The sequence below is a fragment of the Gymnoscopelus microlampas genome (assembly GCF_963454915.1).
Source record: "Gymnoscopelus microlampas genome assembly, chromosome: 15".
In the NCBI taxonomy this organism is placed as follows: domain Eukaryota; kingdom Metazoa; phylum Chordata; class Actinopteri; order Myctophiformes; family Myctophidae; genus Gymnoscopelus; species Gymnoscopelus microlampas.
In genome coordinates this window covers 9,764,533-9,781,399 of record NC_139952.1, presented here as the reverse complement: position 1 = coordinate 9,781,399, position 16,867 = coordinate 9,764,533, and the positions used below count along the sequence as shown (strand labels likewise).

Below are 16,867 nucleotides of genomic sequence, written 5' to 3'. Positions count from 1 at the left end.
CACATGAAGTCAATTCATTGTTTAATTTCAAATAAGTTTAATTTCACTTATACCACTTCATTCTGTTGATGTTTCTATTTTACTGCTACAGCAATTCATCACAAGGCTTTTTCTTTACTATTTAGCATAAATATAGTCCTGGTTATTTCTCCCTAACGCCCTAAAAAGTCCAAACGGGACTATGTGGTTTGCGCATGTGCAAAGGAACGTTCAACATGGTGTGGTGGGGATTGCTCCATTTACAACGCTAACGTCCAGGTCATAAACGATCAGATTTCAAATATGAAGTGCTTAACTAAAGGCCATGGATGTTAAAATGGTGTACGTTCCAGCTTGAGTACCCATATCTTCAGTATTGTTCAATAAAAAGCCTTTTAATCCGATCAACGGCCATTTTCTCCGTCTTTTCATCAGCTTTCAACTATGCGATCCTATCGGTTGGGAGGTGTATTGCACATTATAACTCTATACGAAAATGGCAGCCAATCGGATTAAAATGCTTTTTATTGAACAACACGGAATATACGGGTATTTTTAAGGGATCGTACATAATTTTAACGTCCGTGGCCATGGGGTAAGCACTTTATAGTTGAAATCTAGACGTTTATGTAGATGTACGGGCCGTAAATGGAAAAAGTGCAAACATCAGGTTGAAGTGTCATGATATGAAATCTATCTATCTACATTGGACTGACACAACGTGAGCTAAGAGACGTGGTTTAAATGCAACATAACACACATCACCACCCAAACAAACCTGGAAATATTCTGTGCATTTTCATATTTTGTTGATCATTTTTCGATAAGTGTTTGTTGAGAACGAGAGATTTGTTTAACTTTTCCAACCCCGTGACGTCACGTCAGATTACTTCCGCGTGTTCGTACTCATGTCTCTGTCAGTGTCAATAAAGATCTGACAAAACAAATGTTTTATGATCTATCTAAACGTTCAAATGTTTTAAAAAGGTGCTGACCCTATGGCCACGGATGTTACAACTATGTGCGGGCCCTTAAAAGTACCCGTATCTTCCGTATTGTTTAATAAAAAGCATTTTAATCTGATTGGTGGCCATTTTATCAGAGAGTTGTAATGTTGCGTGAGTGCAGTACACCTTTCAACCCATAGGGTCAGGTGAAAACATATGGAGAAAATGGCCAGCAATTGGATTAAAAGGCTTTTTATTGAACATTACAAAAGATAGAGGTACTTTTGAGAAGCCATACATGATTTTAACATCTGTGGCCATGAGTTAATAATTTTATATTTAAAGTGTGAAGATTTATGTTGATGTACAGGCTGTAAATAAAGAAGTGCAAACACCAGGTTAAAGTTTCGCCATGACTGCCATAATGTATTATGGTTTCCAAGTGCTATACTGCCACCGGACATAAACATTAAAACAGATCAAATAATTAAAATCTTTTTTTATTGTTTTTTAACACCCTCCCTCACTAATTGGATGACGCTGAGTCGAATCGTGGGTTACATCAATAGTCTACAATTTTTCAATTAGAAGTTATAGATTTTTGAAATATAAAGTTAAGCTTTTCTCACATTTTTCAAAAATATATTTTTTTTAATTAAAAAACACATTTTCAGACTCAGAAAAGGACGTTGAATTGAATGGGATAGGTTTCGATTTTTTTAACTTTTGGGAAAGTGGTTTAAACAAGCGTTAAATTGTCATAAACGTGAGGCTTTTTTCACAAAAATATTTTTTTTATTTTTTTATTTTTTCGACCCTTCCAACCGCTTACTGAGATGATTTCAAGTCGAATGGTAGGTTACATCAATGGTCTAGAATTCTTTAATAAGAAGTTATCGATTTTTGAAATAGTTCAAGGTTTAGCTTTTCTCACATTTTTTTTAAATATTTTTTTTTTATATTAAAAAACACCTTTTCAGACTCAAAAAAGGACGCTGAATCGAATGGGATAGGTCTCGATTTTTGTAAACTTTGGGAAAGTGGTTTTGTCAAACATTGATTTGTACGTGCGGTATCGAGCACCTAATCTGTGATAAATCAATGGAGATATTTTTTAAAAATCTGAAACTTCTCTCCATCCATGTTGAGAGTAAGCCGGATTTATTGGAACCAATCCTGATTTTTTCTGACACTGATAAGTTCAAAAGTTCACCGAAAAGACTGCAAAGGTCGACGCGGCCGAAACAATTGCATTTTTTTAAATATCTCAAATACGATAAGGACTTATAGTCCAATGTTTGGATATGTTGTTCAACTTGCCAAGACGCACGCATGGATATCTTGTTTGTCCCTAACCGACATTTTTACCAATTTCTGAATTTGTCTCAGTATGGGTGAACGTTCTACGACTCCATGTACCTTATGTCATTGTCAGAAGCAAACGTTAGAAGTGTCGTAGCGGGACAAACAAGACATCCATACGTGCGTCTCGGCGAGCTGTACAACATATCCGAACGACGAATTCTAAAAACGTATCGTTAAGGAGATATGTCGTGTTATTTTGCGAAATAAGTTGAGATTAGTCCCTAGCCATTTAAGGAGAACGGTAAGGCCGTGTGCGAGAAGAGTTATACGAGCACGTTCGGGGTGGCGCGCTGATGCATATACTGGTGTCCGATTTTGTTTTTACTATTTTTGAACAGTTTTTCGCTATTATCTCAGCCACTAGGGGGCGAAAACACAATTGGACAACGGATTCCGTATCTGCTAATCAGCCCAAACGCGCCAATATAAGTTTCCTCACACGAGGACATGTGGTTGCGAAAGCTAGGGTTACGCGCTTTCTCGATTAACTTGGCCACTAGGGGGCGAAAACACGATCGGACAATGGATTATTTATCAGCTCTTCAGCGCGAACGCGCCAATATAAGTTTCCTCTCACACGGACATGTGGTTGCGAAAGCTAGGGTTACGTGCTTTGTTGATTAACTTGGCCACTAGGGGGCGAGAACACGATCGGACAATGGATTATTTATCAGCTCTTCAGCACCAACGCGCCAATATAAATTTCCTCTCACACAGACATGTGGTTCTGAAAATTAGGGTTACGGTCCTTCTAGAATAACTTGGCCACTAGGGGGCGCCGAATCGGACAATGGATTATTTATCAGCTCTTCAGCTCGAACGCGCCAATATAACTTTCCTCACACATGTTATTATTATTATTATTATTATTATTATTATTATTACCCTTATTATTATTATTACCCTTATTATTATTATTGTTATTATTATTATTATTATTCCAGTGTGTTACTGCTCTATACATTACATTATTATTCCAGTGTGTTACTGCTCTACATTCAATTATTACCCTTATTATTACCCTTATTATTTCAGTGTGTTACTGCTCTATAATTACATTATTATTATTATGATTATTATTACCCTTATTATTATTATTATTATTATTGGAATACAATACACATGGGGTGCCTTAAATATTATAAAATGCATTACAAAAGCGATATCAGCGTTGCATCATTTCGTTTAAAGTACTGAGAATTGGGAAATACTCCAGTAAAGTAAAAATACCTCAAAATTGTACTTAAGTACAGTACTTGAGTAAATGTACTACACCAACGCCCTATAGAACCACAAACAGCAATTATTTGATCTGTTTTAATGTTTATGTCCGGTGGCAGTATAGCACTTGGAAACCATAATACATTATGGCAGTCATGGCGAAACTTTAACTTGGTGTTTGCACTTCTTTATTTACAGCCTGTACATCAACATAAATCTTCACACTTTAAATATAAAATTATTAACTCATGGCCACAGATGTTAAAATCATGTATGGCTTCTCAAAAGTACCTCTATCTTTTGTAATGTTCAATAAAAAGCCTTTTAATCCAATTGCTGGCCATTTTCTCCATATGTTTTCACCTGACCCTATGGGTTGAAAGGTGTACTGCACTCACGCAACATTACAACTCTCTGATAAAATGGCCACCAATCAGATTAAAATGCTTTTTATTAAACAATACGGAAGATACGGGTACTTTTAAGGGCCCGCACATAGTTGTAACATCCGTGGCCATAGGGTCAGCACCTTTTTAAAACATTTGAACGTTTAGATAGATCATAAAACATTTGTTTTGTCAGATCTTTATTGACACTGACAGAGACATGAGTACGAACACGCGGAAGTAATCTGACGTGACGTCACGGGGTTGGAAAAGTTAAACAAATCTCTCGTTCTCAACAAACACTTATCGAAAAATGATCAACAAAATATGAAAATGCACAGAATATTTCCAGGTTTGTTTGGGTGGTGATGTGTGTTATGTTGCATTTAAACCACGTCTCTTAGCTCACGTTGTGTCAGTCCAATGTAGATAGATAGATAGATAGATAGGTTTCATCATGACACTTCAACCTGATGTTTGCACTTTTTCCATTTACGGCCCGTACATCTACATAAACGTCTAGATTTCAACTATAAAGTGCTTACCCCATGGCCACGGACGTTAAAATTATGTACGATCCCTTAAAAATACCCGTATATTCCGTGTTGTTCAATAAAAAGCATTTTAATCCGATTGGCTGCCATTTTCGTATAGAGTTATAATGTGCAATACACCTCCCAACCGATAGGATCGCATAGTTGAAAGCTGATGAAAAGACGGAGAAAATGGCCGTCGATCGGATTAAAAGGCTTTTTATTGAACAATACTGAAGATATGGGTACTCAAGCTGGAACGTACACCATTTTAACATCCATGGCCTTTAGTTAAGCACTTCATATTTGAAATCTGATCGTTTATGACCTGGACGTTAGCGTTGTAAATGGAGCAATCCCCACCACACCATGTTGAACGTTCCTTTGCACATGCGCAAACCACATAGTCCCGTTTGGACTTTTTAGGGCGTTAGGGAGAAATAACCAGGACTATATTTATGCTAAATAGTAAAGAAAAAGCCTTGTGATGAATTGCTGTAGCAGTAAAATAGAAACATCAACAGAATGAAGTGGTATAAGTGAAATTAAACTTATTTGAAATTAAACAATGAATTGACTTCATGTGCTAATGCAATGGTTCTCAAACTTTTTCGTGCCAAGGACCCCCAAATAGACACTTATTAGACCGCGGACCCCCATTTGAAAAGATAAGCCAGGGACCCCCATAAGAGAAGATTTTTACGGCTCTCTAGCAGTGATTTCAACCATTTTAATTTCAAGGACCCCCAGTTTGACATGCATTAGGCTACGGACCCCCATTTAATGGCATGTAGGTCTCTGGGACCCACATTCATATTGTAAAATCAATGTTAATTTAACTCTGAGAGTGTACAAATGGAACCAAATGGACCTGTTAGGGTCCATTTGGTTACATTTGTACACTCTCAGAGTTACAGACCCATAAGGGTCCATTTGGTCCCTGTCCATCATTTAGCTGGGGACCCCCTGGAACCCCCTCAAGTACCCCTGGGGGTCCCCGGACCCCACTTTGAGAACCAATGTGCTAATGGTTATCAGCGGTAGGCCTGAAAGATGACGGTCATGGACATTCTTCAACCTGGTGTAATGAATTGCTCAATTTACAACTGTAACGTCTACACAAACGTTCAAATTTCAAATATGAAGTGCTTACCTAAATGCCCAGGATGTTATACATGCCGACGTTTCAGCATGAGTACCCATATCTTCCGTATTGTTGGATAAAAAGCATTTTAATCCGATCGTCGGCCATTTTTGCATAGAGTTATAATGTGCAATACACCTCCCAACCGATAGGATCGCATAGTTGAAAGCTGATGAAAAGACGGAGAAAATGGCCGTCGATCGGATTAAAAGGCTTTTTATTGAACAATACGGAAGATATGGGTACTCAAGCTGGAACGTACACAATTATAACATCCGTGGCCTTTAGTTAAGCACTTCATATTTGAAATCTGATCGTTTATGACCTGGACGTTAGCGTTGTAAATGGAGCAATCCACCACACCCACCACGCTATGTTGAACGTTCATTTGCGCATGCGCAAACGACATAGTCCCGTTTGGACTTTTTAGGGCGTTAGGGAGAAATAACCAGGACTGCAAAATCGGACTTTTAGGGGAACCAGGACCTTCATAATCGGACGTTTAGGGGCTACTGACGGTTCTTCATTAAGTGACTAGTTGGGAGTGAGAATGTGTTGGGATATCTCGTTGTGTGGCACTGAGAGAGTTAATGGGTTAAGACATTAAATAATCTCTTTCTCTCATTTTATTATAATTCTTTATAACTAGACCATACCCGGTCGACGCATCCGTGGGGGGATATGCGCACATGATCTGGCAACCCGGGAGGCGACATTGTTTGACACATAAACGCTAATAAGAAGCTGAGATTCGATGAAATTGAAAAACGGGCTTCACAGTTGCGTTCAGATGGTAATGGTCAATGACTGTGTGCAAAATCAGAGCAATTGGTCCAGCCAGTGAGGAGAACCGGGTTGTGACACCACTACAGAGGTTACTAGAATTATAGTAGGATAGAATACAACATTGTATTTATCTCCTTTAAATTCAGTGCATCAAAACTGACGAATAATCAGGTCATAATTAATTCAAGCACATTAATCGCACCTCATTATCTTTAGAAAAGGTAGACAGATTTATATGTAGACAAACATTTAACAATATGAACCTTAGTGTCCCTATTCTAGGGCGAACATTGGACAGAAATAGCCAATCTTTAAGCTCACACTGCATCGCAGATTTGGTGTAGAGAGAAACACTAAAGGACCTAGTATAGAGCCTTGGGGGTCCTCAGTCAACTAATTGGTAGGGTTTAAGTAGATAAAAGAAAGTAAACACATTAACCTGAGTTGTGAGATGTAGGGTAGACACTGAAGGAAGATCCTCACTTCACACTCTTCATCTGACCAGCCTGTCAGCTCTACTGGGTTCTTCTCTGGTTGGAGTTTCAGCAGCTCTAGGAGGAGGGAGACCTTTCTCTCTGAGAGGTCTATGGACCAGACCTGGTAAACTGTTTGTAAGGCTGGAAGAACTCTCTTGTATGTTTGTTTCTCATAGTCTTTGAAATGGGAGTACAAGTCTAGAAGGAAGTCCCATTTGTGATGCCAATATTCAGACAGTGAAAACACTTTCTCTATTGTTTGTGTGTTTAACCTCTTGCTGAGAGCTGCTTGCACACACAGATTCATCAGAAATGTGTGCCCTGTTTGATTCTGAGAGGTGAACCTGTAGATTATAAACAATTATGAGTAGCATACCTAATTGTCAAAATATCTCCCAAAGCATTTTTCATGAGAACATCATTAAAGGTAGGGTAAGTTATACGTTTTGGTTAAAACAAAAAGGTTAAAGCATTATATTCCCATAGTAATCATTGCTATAGCGTGTTTGTTCAGTAACAGGGGTCTCCCCGTTGATCCAGCTCTTTAATAAACAGAAAACAAATGTCAGGTGTGTCGCAAATTTCAGCGAATAAACAGAGTGTTCCAGACAGTTCCAATTTTGTCAGCTCATTTCTTTGTGTCATCACTTCTAGTTACTTGTTTATCCTGTATCCTGTGTGAGTTCTCTCTCCTGATTGGACAAAATTGGTGTACCGACCGAAAAATGCCTTTTCTGTTTACTTAATAGCTGAAGAGACAGGGAGACTCCTGTTACTCAACAAAATACTCTATAGATTTTTTTTTTTTGTGAGTTACAGTCAACTTAATATAGGATAACCTTATTCAATATACAACACAACCCCAGTTACCTGATCTTTGAGATGTAGGGTAGACACTGAATGAAACAATTCACTTCACTCTCTTCATCTGACCAGGCTGTCAGCTCTACTGTTTTTTTCTCTGGTTGGAGTTTCAGCACGTCTAGGAGGAGGGAGGCCTTTCTCTCTGAGAGGTCTATAGACCAGACTGCAGGAGCTGACTGGTTAACTGGTTGTAATGCTAGAAGAACACTCTTGTGTGTTTGAGTGTCATAGTCTTTGAAATGGGAGTACAGGTCTAGAAGGAAGTCCCATTTGTGATGCCAATATTCAGACAGTGAAAACACTTCCTCTATTGTTTGTGCGTTTAACCTCTCATTGATAGCTGCTTGCACACATAGATTCATCAGAAATCTTTGTCCCGTTTGATTCTGAGAAGCAAATCTGTAGATTATGAAAAATAAGCAAAATCAACTCAATTAAAAACTTGATTTATAAACCTATACAATATAAGAGAAAAAGGTAATGTATAGCTCAACATACTACAATTACATTTTATAGATTTGATTAAATCAGAATTATAAATTACTCTTTTATACATAGGTCAAGATAGAAAGATACATTTTTGTAATTATAGTATTAGCTAAGATAACTTGAATGACCTATTTAGACCGCCTTCTAAATCCTGACCTAAGTTTTCTGAAAAACTAACAAATGTATGTTGCTATATACTGTACATAGCAACAGGCTGTTGCTGATGGGGGAAACCCATCCCTCATTCAACTGCCCATATCTATGGAATGGACGATTGCGGCTGCACAATTTTTTTCTCTGAGTGTACGAGACCCCCTTACAACTCGCTGGCACTGGTGGCTATAGACTATGTTTTTTTCTGGCACTGAATGAGTTAATAAAATCATACATATATGAACATTCATGTTAATTTCCTCAAACTAACCTAAAAGAATCCCTGTCCTCAAACTACAAGTATACGTAGTTTAACTCTTTGAACACCTTGATAGCAGAATCGTCTGAACCCCGCCCCCACCTCTCCTTTCTCTGTAAATATACCGATGATTCTACTGAGTCTTATTCCTATATGTTTTGTATTGTATTTGTATTTGTATTGTATATATTATATGTATTACTGATGAATTGAGAACAATGGACTCGAATGGAAACAAGCCTCCTGGGGCGTCGTTTTAGCACAAACTTTTATTGTACTACCTGTACTGTTAATAATCATGTACAATATTCAATCAATCAATCAATCAAATTATTCCAATACATCTTTGTGGGAACTAATTCTTTAAATATAGTCAATTATTGAAGTTTAAATGTAATGAGTTAAACTGATTCAATACACAAAGTTACCTGAGCGTTGAAATGTAGGGTAGACACTGAAGGAAAGTCTTCACTTCACTCTCTTCATCTGACCAGCCTCTCAACTCAACTAGTTTCTTCTCTGGTTGGAGTTTCAAGCATTCTAGGAAGACAGAGGCCTTTCTCTCTGAGAGGTCTATGGACCAGACTGTAGGAGCTGGGGGGTAAAGTGGCTTCAGAATTGGAAGAACGTGTTTATATTCTTTACTGCTGATATGTAGGTAAAGATCAAGCAGGATGTCATATCTCATAATGTAAACAGAGAACAATGACAGGAGTGTATTCACTGAACTCTGAAAGACTTCCCTCTTATTAATTGCTGCCTCTCGGCACAAATCTAGTAAGAGCTTCTTTTCTTCCCCCTCCAGTAATCCAGGGAATTGTTCCTGAACCGGTGAGTCTGCAACTCTGGATGCGTTTCTGAAACTTAATTGCAGTATTCAAACAAACATGGGTCACACAACACATTTGTGGAAGTTTATAACATATGGCTATAATGAAATGGACATTCATTCATGATTTTCTTCTTAGGAACATGAACATTCAAAGGTCAATAATTCAAGCAGCAAATGGGAAGTTATACAATTTGAATCTCCCAAACCCTTTTTCAGGGACTTGGACAATTGTTATGATTGACACTATGATTATTATTATTATGAATACTATTGTAAATATATTAACCAAATTAATGTATTGTATGCACGCACGCACGCGCACACGCAAACACACATACACACACACACACACACACACACACACACACACACACACACACACACACACACACACACACACACACACTTATGTATTTTGTATACTTGTCCAAAGGAACTGAAAATAAAGACAAACTGAACTGAATCCTATAACAAAATAATAAAGTATCAACATTACACTAAATCACACACCTGAGTGTGCCGATATGAGGCAGAGACTCCAACAGGGTCCATCTCAGATCTTGACAGGCAGTGGTGTTCTTTTCCCATAGGAGGCAGAGGTGAACCCCCAAAGGACTGTTCTGCATGACCTTTACTGCTCTTTCAAATACTTGTCTTTTACCACAACTGACTGGGAGGTGCAACTCATTTCCACCAAGGCTAAGTAAGCCGCTGTAGTCCATCTCCTTCTCACTGAGAAGTAAAGCCTTCCAGAGCTGGCTTTTCAAGGTGTCACACCTGGAAGAAAAGGTTTTCCTGAAGTGAGACCTTTCCCTCCATATACAGGCAATTCAAATAAAAATATTTACATATAAAAAAACTTTACATATGTGCTACTTCACTGTTAATGTTGTACCAGGGTTCCGTACCAGTTGATAGAATTGATAGATTTAAAAGCTTAGCATCTACATCCTATTGACGTAACATCATGAACCATCTAATACAGATATATTCAAAATGTGGTCGATTAAAAACAAAACAAAAAACGAACTAATGTGCAGTATGAGTGCTATGGTAACAACCTAATTAAATAAACTATAGAATATAGAGTGAAAATCAGAATACATGCTCACCCATCTAATTGGACATTTTTCAGACAGCGAAGTATTAATCTCAGTCCTTGTTCTGATACAGTGTCCTTAAGTTTAAGCTTTAGTTTTCTCTGTTGGGACTGACTCATTACATAGGACACAGCACAGTAATGGTGAGGATCAAGATGGTCTTTGCTCAAATCGAGGCAATAATCCAGTTTCTCCAGAAAGTAAAGACAGGCCTCAGTGGATTGAGATTCATACAAGCATTGGCATAAGAACATTATGTTGTTGTCATCAGTGTCATCCTGATCTTCATTTGGTAGGAATGTGCTTATCACTTTTTTGGTGAAAGTCTTAGATATGTCCTTCAACTGCTGATCTGGAACCAGACAGTTTAATTTTTTATGATTTTTCTTGCTACTCAAACCACACAAGAAAGGGATCACAAATTTCATGTGCTTCATCTCTTCAGTGCAGCACTGTTGCAGAAGATCAGTTATTTTGTCAGGATTCTTCAAAAACCACAACGCTGCGAAAAACTCCTGTAAAGTGTAGTGGAGAAATGCAGAATTGGTTTCCAATTCTGTAGGTTGAACTTTGACATGAAGTATGTTCAGGAAGGTTGAATAAACACAACTTTCTTCACAAGACAGTGTTGTTAAGTTGATAGATTTCTCTTGAGTTGCCTGAAAAGCAGCCTGTGTCAAAGCAAATATCGATTCACTGTTGTCTCTGATATACTTGTTGATGTTTAGACAATCTTTTGTTTTGCCACTGTGCTGTTGAATGCATCCGCGAAGAGTGTGGATGTAAATTTCCGTTACTGTGCATTGTTCTTGAGGTTCCATAGAGTTTGTAAAAGAAAAGCAGGCAACCACCATCAATGCATATACAGGGACATGGCAAAGACTGACCAGCTCTATGTTGTTCAAAATGCTGCTCAACTGTTCAGCGCTCAACCTCTTAGCTAAGTAAGCATTGATGGAATTGGTGCTGAATCCTTTTACCTCCACTCTGAAAGAAGCCCAGTCTGATAGGAATTCTTTGGATTCAACCTCTGGTCTACATGTGATCACAATCTTTGCCTCAGGAAGCAGGTCCCCTTCAACAAGTCTCTTGATCACTGAGGCAGAGGGGAGATCTGTGAGTCCATCAAAAACTATTGTAACATTTTCAGAATTCCTCTTTATGTCCTCCAAAACATCTTCTTTTGCTTCATCTGGTTCACTAAATGTATTGAAGAGAAGATCCTCCAAACTCATGGGATTTGTGATGCAGGACATTTCTCTCATATCAAAATAGAACATGTAATCTAGGTCCTTGTTGTCACGTCCTCCCCAGATTTTCAGCATTTGATGTACAACTGTTGTCTTTCCAATTCCAGTCTTACCAACCAGGAGAATTGTGTTCTCATGCGTTTTGAGTATGTCATCTACAGATAGTTTCTGTTTATCCTCAGGAATGTAGGTCTTCATTTTTTTAGGGCGGGTTTTCTTGCATTTTTTGTTCTTGATTTTTATTATTTTATATGGTGTAGTTTCATTTCCTTGTGAGTCCAATACCAGTGGAGTGAAAGACAGATCTAAATGCTTATCCTTTTGTAAAAAATGCTTGCCTTGTTTCCACACATCTTCTGATAGTTTAAGAGCTTTTTTCTTTAACTTTGCCTGGTATTTGTGGCATGGTGTTGAACCTAAAATGAAAATAATAGCAAGTGGATAAATCATCTGTGAACTGAGGAAAATACCTATGGCAGTATTGTTGAATTATGGTTTATGTTTGAATGCTCTCACAACTCTTGTGTGTTCATAATACAAAACATAATCAGCATATCAGTGTTCAATAGTGTATTTGCCATTTCCCCCTTTGCATACCTTTAGGATAGTTTATATCCCCTTCCACATCATCTCTGAAAGAAAAGCAGGTGATCCAAGGGTGTAGGTCGTTATTTAAGGTCCTCTTCCTAGTTATGAAAATTGTATTTAGTAATTCATAGCAGGCTTTCTCGCCTTTGTTTGTGACCCTGTCCAGTATTGTTCTTGTTTTATTATAGCCAGTAGTCTCTGTCTGTATGTCACTGACTTCCTCCTTAGAGAACACTCCTCGCTGATGCAGATAATCCACAATATCAGAATGGTTCTGTAGTCCCTCATTCACCAGGCGGCATCTGGCGTTCTGGATGTATTCCACAGCTGACTGACTTGCACTCGCCATGTCAATTTATCCTAGTTGCAGCCTATACTAACCCCAGTCCATAGGCTAGAAATGTTTTAATTGGCAATTGGCTTAATAGTGATGATTCAATGCTTTTGTCCATTCATATTTTCTTCATCAGTTGTCAATACTGAAATGTAAAAATATTGACAAAATACTGTAGTGCACAAGGGATCATCTGCCATACAGCATCTAAACATTTCTGCCACCCTTAGTACAGTAGATACATGCTTCACACAATGATAATATCGCACATCAGACATACAACATCAGTTACAATAAGCAATGTTTAAATCTGCTAAATGAAACAAAGTCAAACTAACCTGTCTTTCTCCAAGGTGGTTGTGTCCAGCTAGCCGGCTCTCTAATTGGGTGAGGTCATTCTGCTGGGACTGTGAAGCCACAATGTCCTCAGGTCCTTGACAACTATACCTCCTCCCTCAGCTCCACAAGATCTCTAACTAAATAATCTAAAGCAAAAGAGAGGTTAATGAATACTGAGTGTTAGTGATTGTTTTTGTACAATACAAACATTTGACACTTCACTGTAAATGGTAACCTGACTCTGCCAGATGGGGGCGGTATTGAGTAAGCTGTGAAACAAATGTGTGTGAAGCAAGCTTCTTGGATCTGGCAGAGCCAGGTTATGTAAATGGTACATGGTGGATGAATTAATCTGGTCAGAACAGTAAAAAACAAAAAACAAAAAAAAACACCTAAAACAACCATTAGAGCACTGGAATCAAATGCTGAATAGAAAAATAGAGAATAATGATTCTCAAAAACTCTGGGGAGGGGCGCGGGGGAGGCCTTCTGGGTTTTATCAAATCAATTCAATCTTTTTGCAATACAATTCAATACAGTTCTGATAAGAATTCATTGTCGTCTTGTCTTTCCACCAAATAATAGAAATATCAATAGACAATGACTCATCGTTAAGCAGCAATAAACGGGTTCAAGGCATGAGGCAAAAAGCGATATGGAACAATAGCACAATAAGACATAAAAACAGAATGGATTGAACTTCAGACAAAGCAGCCCATGCAACTAACAAATGAGCATTCTCAAAAGCTGAGCAGAGTGCTGAGGGATGATGGCTAGCAATCCAGGGTTAAGGACCTCACTCATGGACACCTCAACCCATGGCCATAGACAGGAATCGAACGTTCAACCTTCGGACTCACAGGCTGTCACACTAGTGATTGAGCTAAGGCTTCATCCAGCCTGACGGTGTCTGTTGAAGATCATAGACTCTTGCCTTCTGCCATGAACCGAGCCCCTGTTTCACTAAAACTAAGATCAGTGGTTCACAAAGCATTTATCAATAGAGAAATGTGATGTCTCCTCTGTACCAAAACTAGTGAAAGTAGCCGATCTACAAGCTCACAAAGCGTTGCTATCCAAAAAGTGGTGAGCTTGTAGATCGGCTATTTTCACAATGAAATAGGGTATACATTGAAAATAACTACTCTCAAAAAGGCATTTCATGTTATCTTTAAAAATTGCATATGGATTAATTAACACTAGTCCATACCCGGTCGACACATCCGTGGGGGGATATGCGCACATGATCTGGCAACCCAGGAGGCAGTTCGTCCCATAGCTCGCGAGGACATCCTACAGCTGGGCAGACCAGTAACCATGGCAACATTCTTTTACACAAAAACGCTAATAAACAGCAGAGATTTGGTGAAATCGAAAAACAGGCTTCGCTGTTCCGTGCACATGGTAATGGTCAATGGCTGTGTGCAAATTGAGAGAGACATAATATAGTATAGCCTAACTCAGGGGTCTTCAACAGGGGGTCCGGGACCCCTAGGGGGTCCTCAGAGTTGCTACAATGATCCTATCACACAGAGATTTGGCGGACCGCCAAATCTCTGTGTGATAGGATCATTGTTTTTTACATTAACCACTTGAACCCTAGCATCCCTATATTCTAAGGACAACTTTAGCCGAAAATAGCTCACAACGCCTCGCAGGGCGAGGCGTTGTGAGCTTGTAGATCTGCTATTTTCGGCAAAGAGGGAAAAACGAGCGGACCAACTACAGAGTGAAATTTCACTAAGTATTGATGGTTTAAGTCGTTAAATGTCTGAAAATACACATCAATATGAATCCAACATCTATGAAATGCTTTAATCTGCAACACAATTTTATGTAATATATAGTGGGGGTCCCTGCTTCATCTCTCTCTCAGTTAGGGGGTCCTTGGCCTGAAAAGGTTGAAGACCCCTGGCCTAACTTATAAAACAAAACAACTTTTTGTCTGTTATTGCAGTGAATGGATATCAGATATTGGATATTTTAGAATAATCCATTGAAAATTGCAGCTCTACAAGCTTACAATGCGTCGCATTGCAACACATTGTAAGCTTGTAGAAATGGCCGAAAGCGCATATTCAGTGTTGCCAGATTTTGCGAGAGAAATAACCAGGTCGTTGAAAACAAGCCCAAAAGAAGCAACTGGGCTACAGCTATTTGAAAATAGCCGATCTACAAGCTCACAACAAGCTTGTACATCTGCTATTTAAAAAAAAAAGAAGAGAAAAAAAATTGTGAAAAAGAAAATAAATGGGTATTTCGGGGCTTGGCCGAAACCGCCATTCCTTCACCAAGTGAAACAGCACAGCTTTCACCATTTGAATTGCATTAAGGAACGCACACATTATTACATTTAATGGGTTTATTTCGTCATAGCGCAACACATGGTGAAGTATTGTAAGTGCAGGTCTTTGCAACAACCACCGATCTTGTGGAAAAAATGAAAACGGGACCGCCAAATATTCTAAACTTTCAGTGATTCTGCCATTCGGGGGGAGGTCTGCGGACAATTACATATTATTAATCTGGGGGTCCTTGCCATGAAAATGTTCAAGAACCACTGGTTTAACAACATTAGCAAACAAGCCCAAATAAGCAAAAAAAACGCAACCGGGAACGACCAATATTTACAAGCAACTTTACAGAAAAACAAGCCCAAAGTCGCTTATAATAACACTACCAACATGACAACACTGCCTGGTTTTCATCATTTTGGCCTCAGAAGAGCATAGTAAGCATACATGCAACAGCATACACTTAATATCTCAAGATGTAAGGATTTGCAGAATGCTAGACTAGAGATGTTTTTATGATTTATGTAATCAACAGAAGCTTGCACACTGACCAAAAAGATGTTGAGGTTTTTCAGGACGCACAAATATATATTTACAAAGGTGAAACAAGTGGCATAGTGAAAAAGTGCACACACACACACACACACACACACACACACACACACACACACACACACACACACACACACACACACACACACACACACACACACACACACACACACACACACACACACACACACACACACACACACACAATATGAACATATTACCATAACTGACTATTTATATTAATTTGAATCCAATAGCACAGTTTTAGTTTTTGTCGATTGGCTACATAGATGAGGCCCTGTCTAGCTTCACAGGGCAGCATAGGAGTAACAATGTCTATTATCCACTTTCAACTGAGGCCATTTGTTTTAAAATGCATAGATCAGTGGTTCTCACACTTTTTCATGTCAAGGACCCCAAATTAATATGTATTTGGCCACCGACCCCCATCTGAAAAATACTTTTGTGCTAAGGACCCCCATACAATATTTGTGTTGTTAAAATGTTTCAATTTTCCCCCCACATTTCTTTCAATATTTTACACACTGCATCTACAGTTGACATACTGTAGAAAGCAGAACATTCTATCTGTTCAGACTCAGAGTACGTTTGTACAGAGACGTGCAGACATGATGGATGCAGAGAGGCAGGTGTTCTTTACAAGGCAGGGTTGTGGTCATGTTGAAGGTTTCATATCTGTCACATTTCTATTTTAGTCAACTGTCATTTCAGGAGTGTAAAGACTGAATAAGTAAATGAATAAATGAACATGTGATTCAATAACTTGTAAATGTACTATTAATTGGTGAGATTCATAACTGAACAAAAATACGTTTTTCTGTAACTGTCAAAAAAAGGGACTTTTGAGAATAACATTTTCATCAGTGGAAAAACACTCAAAAGAAGAAATGGTATCGGGAGTGTTAGAGCTCAACTGATCTCAGATCTTATAATGCTTATGGAAACTTTGTTTCAG

The 16,867-nt window shown here is 38.5% G+C and overlaps 1 protein-coding gene across 1 annotated transcript in view; it reads right to left on the bottom strand.

The window, feature by feature from the left end:
* LOC311061639 (uncharacterized protein) overlaps positions 1 to 16,867 on the bottom strand; it is a gene marked incomplete at its 5' end in the record, with an annotated part of 278,554 nt that overhangs the window by 147,573 nt on the left and 114,114 nt on the right. The gene's annotated exons all lie outside the window — the stretch shown is intronic.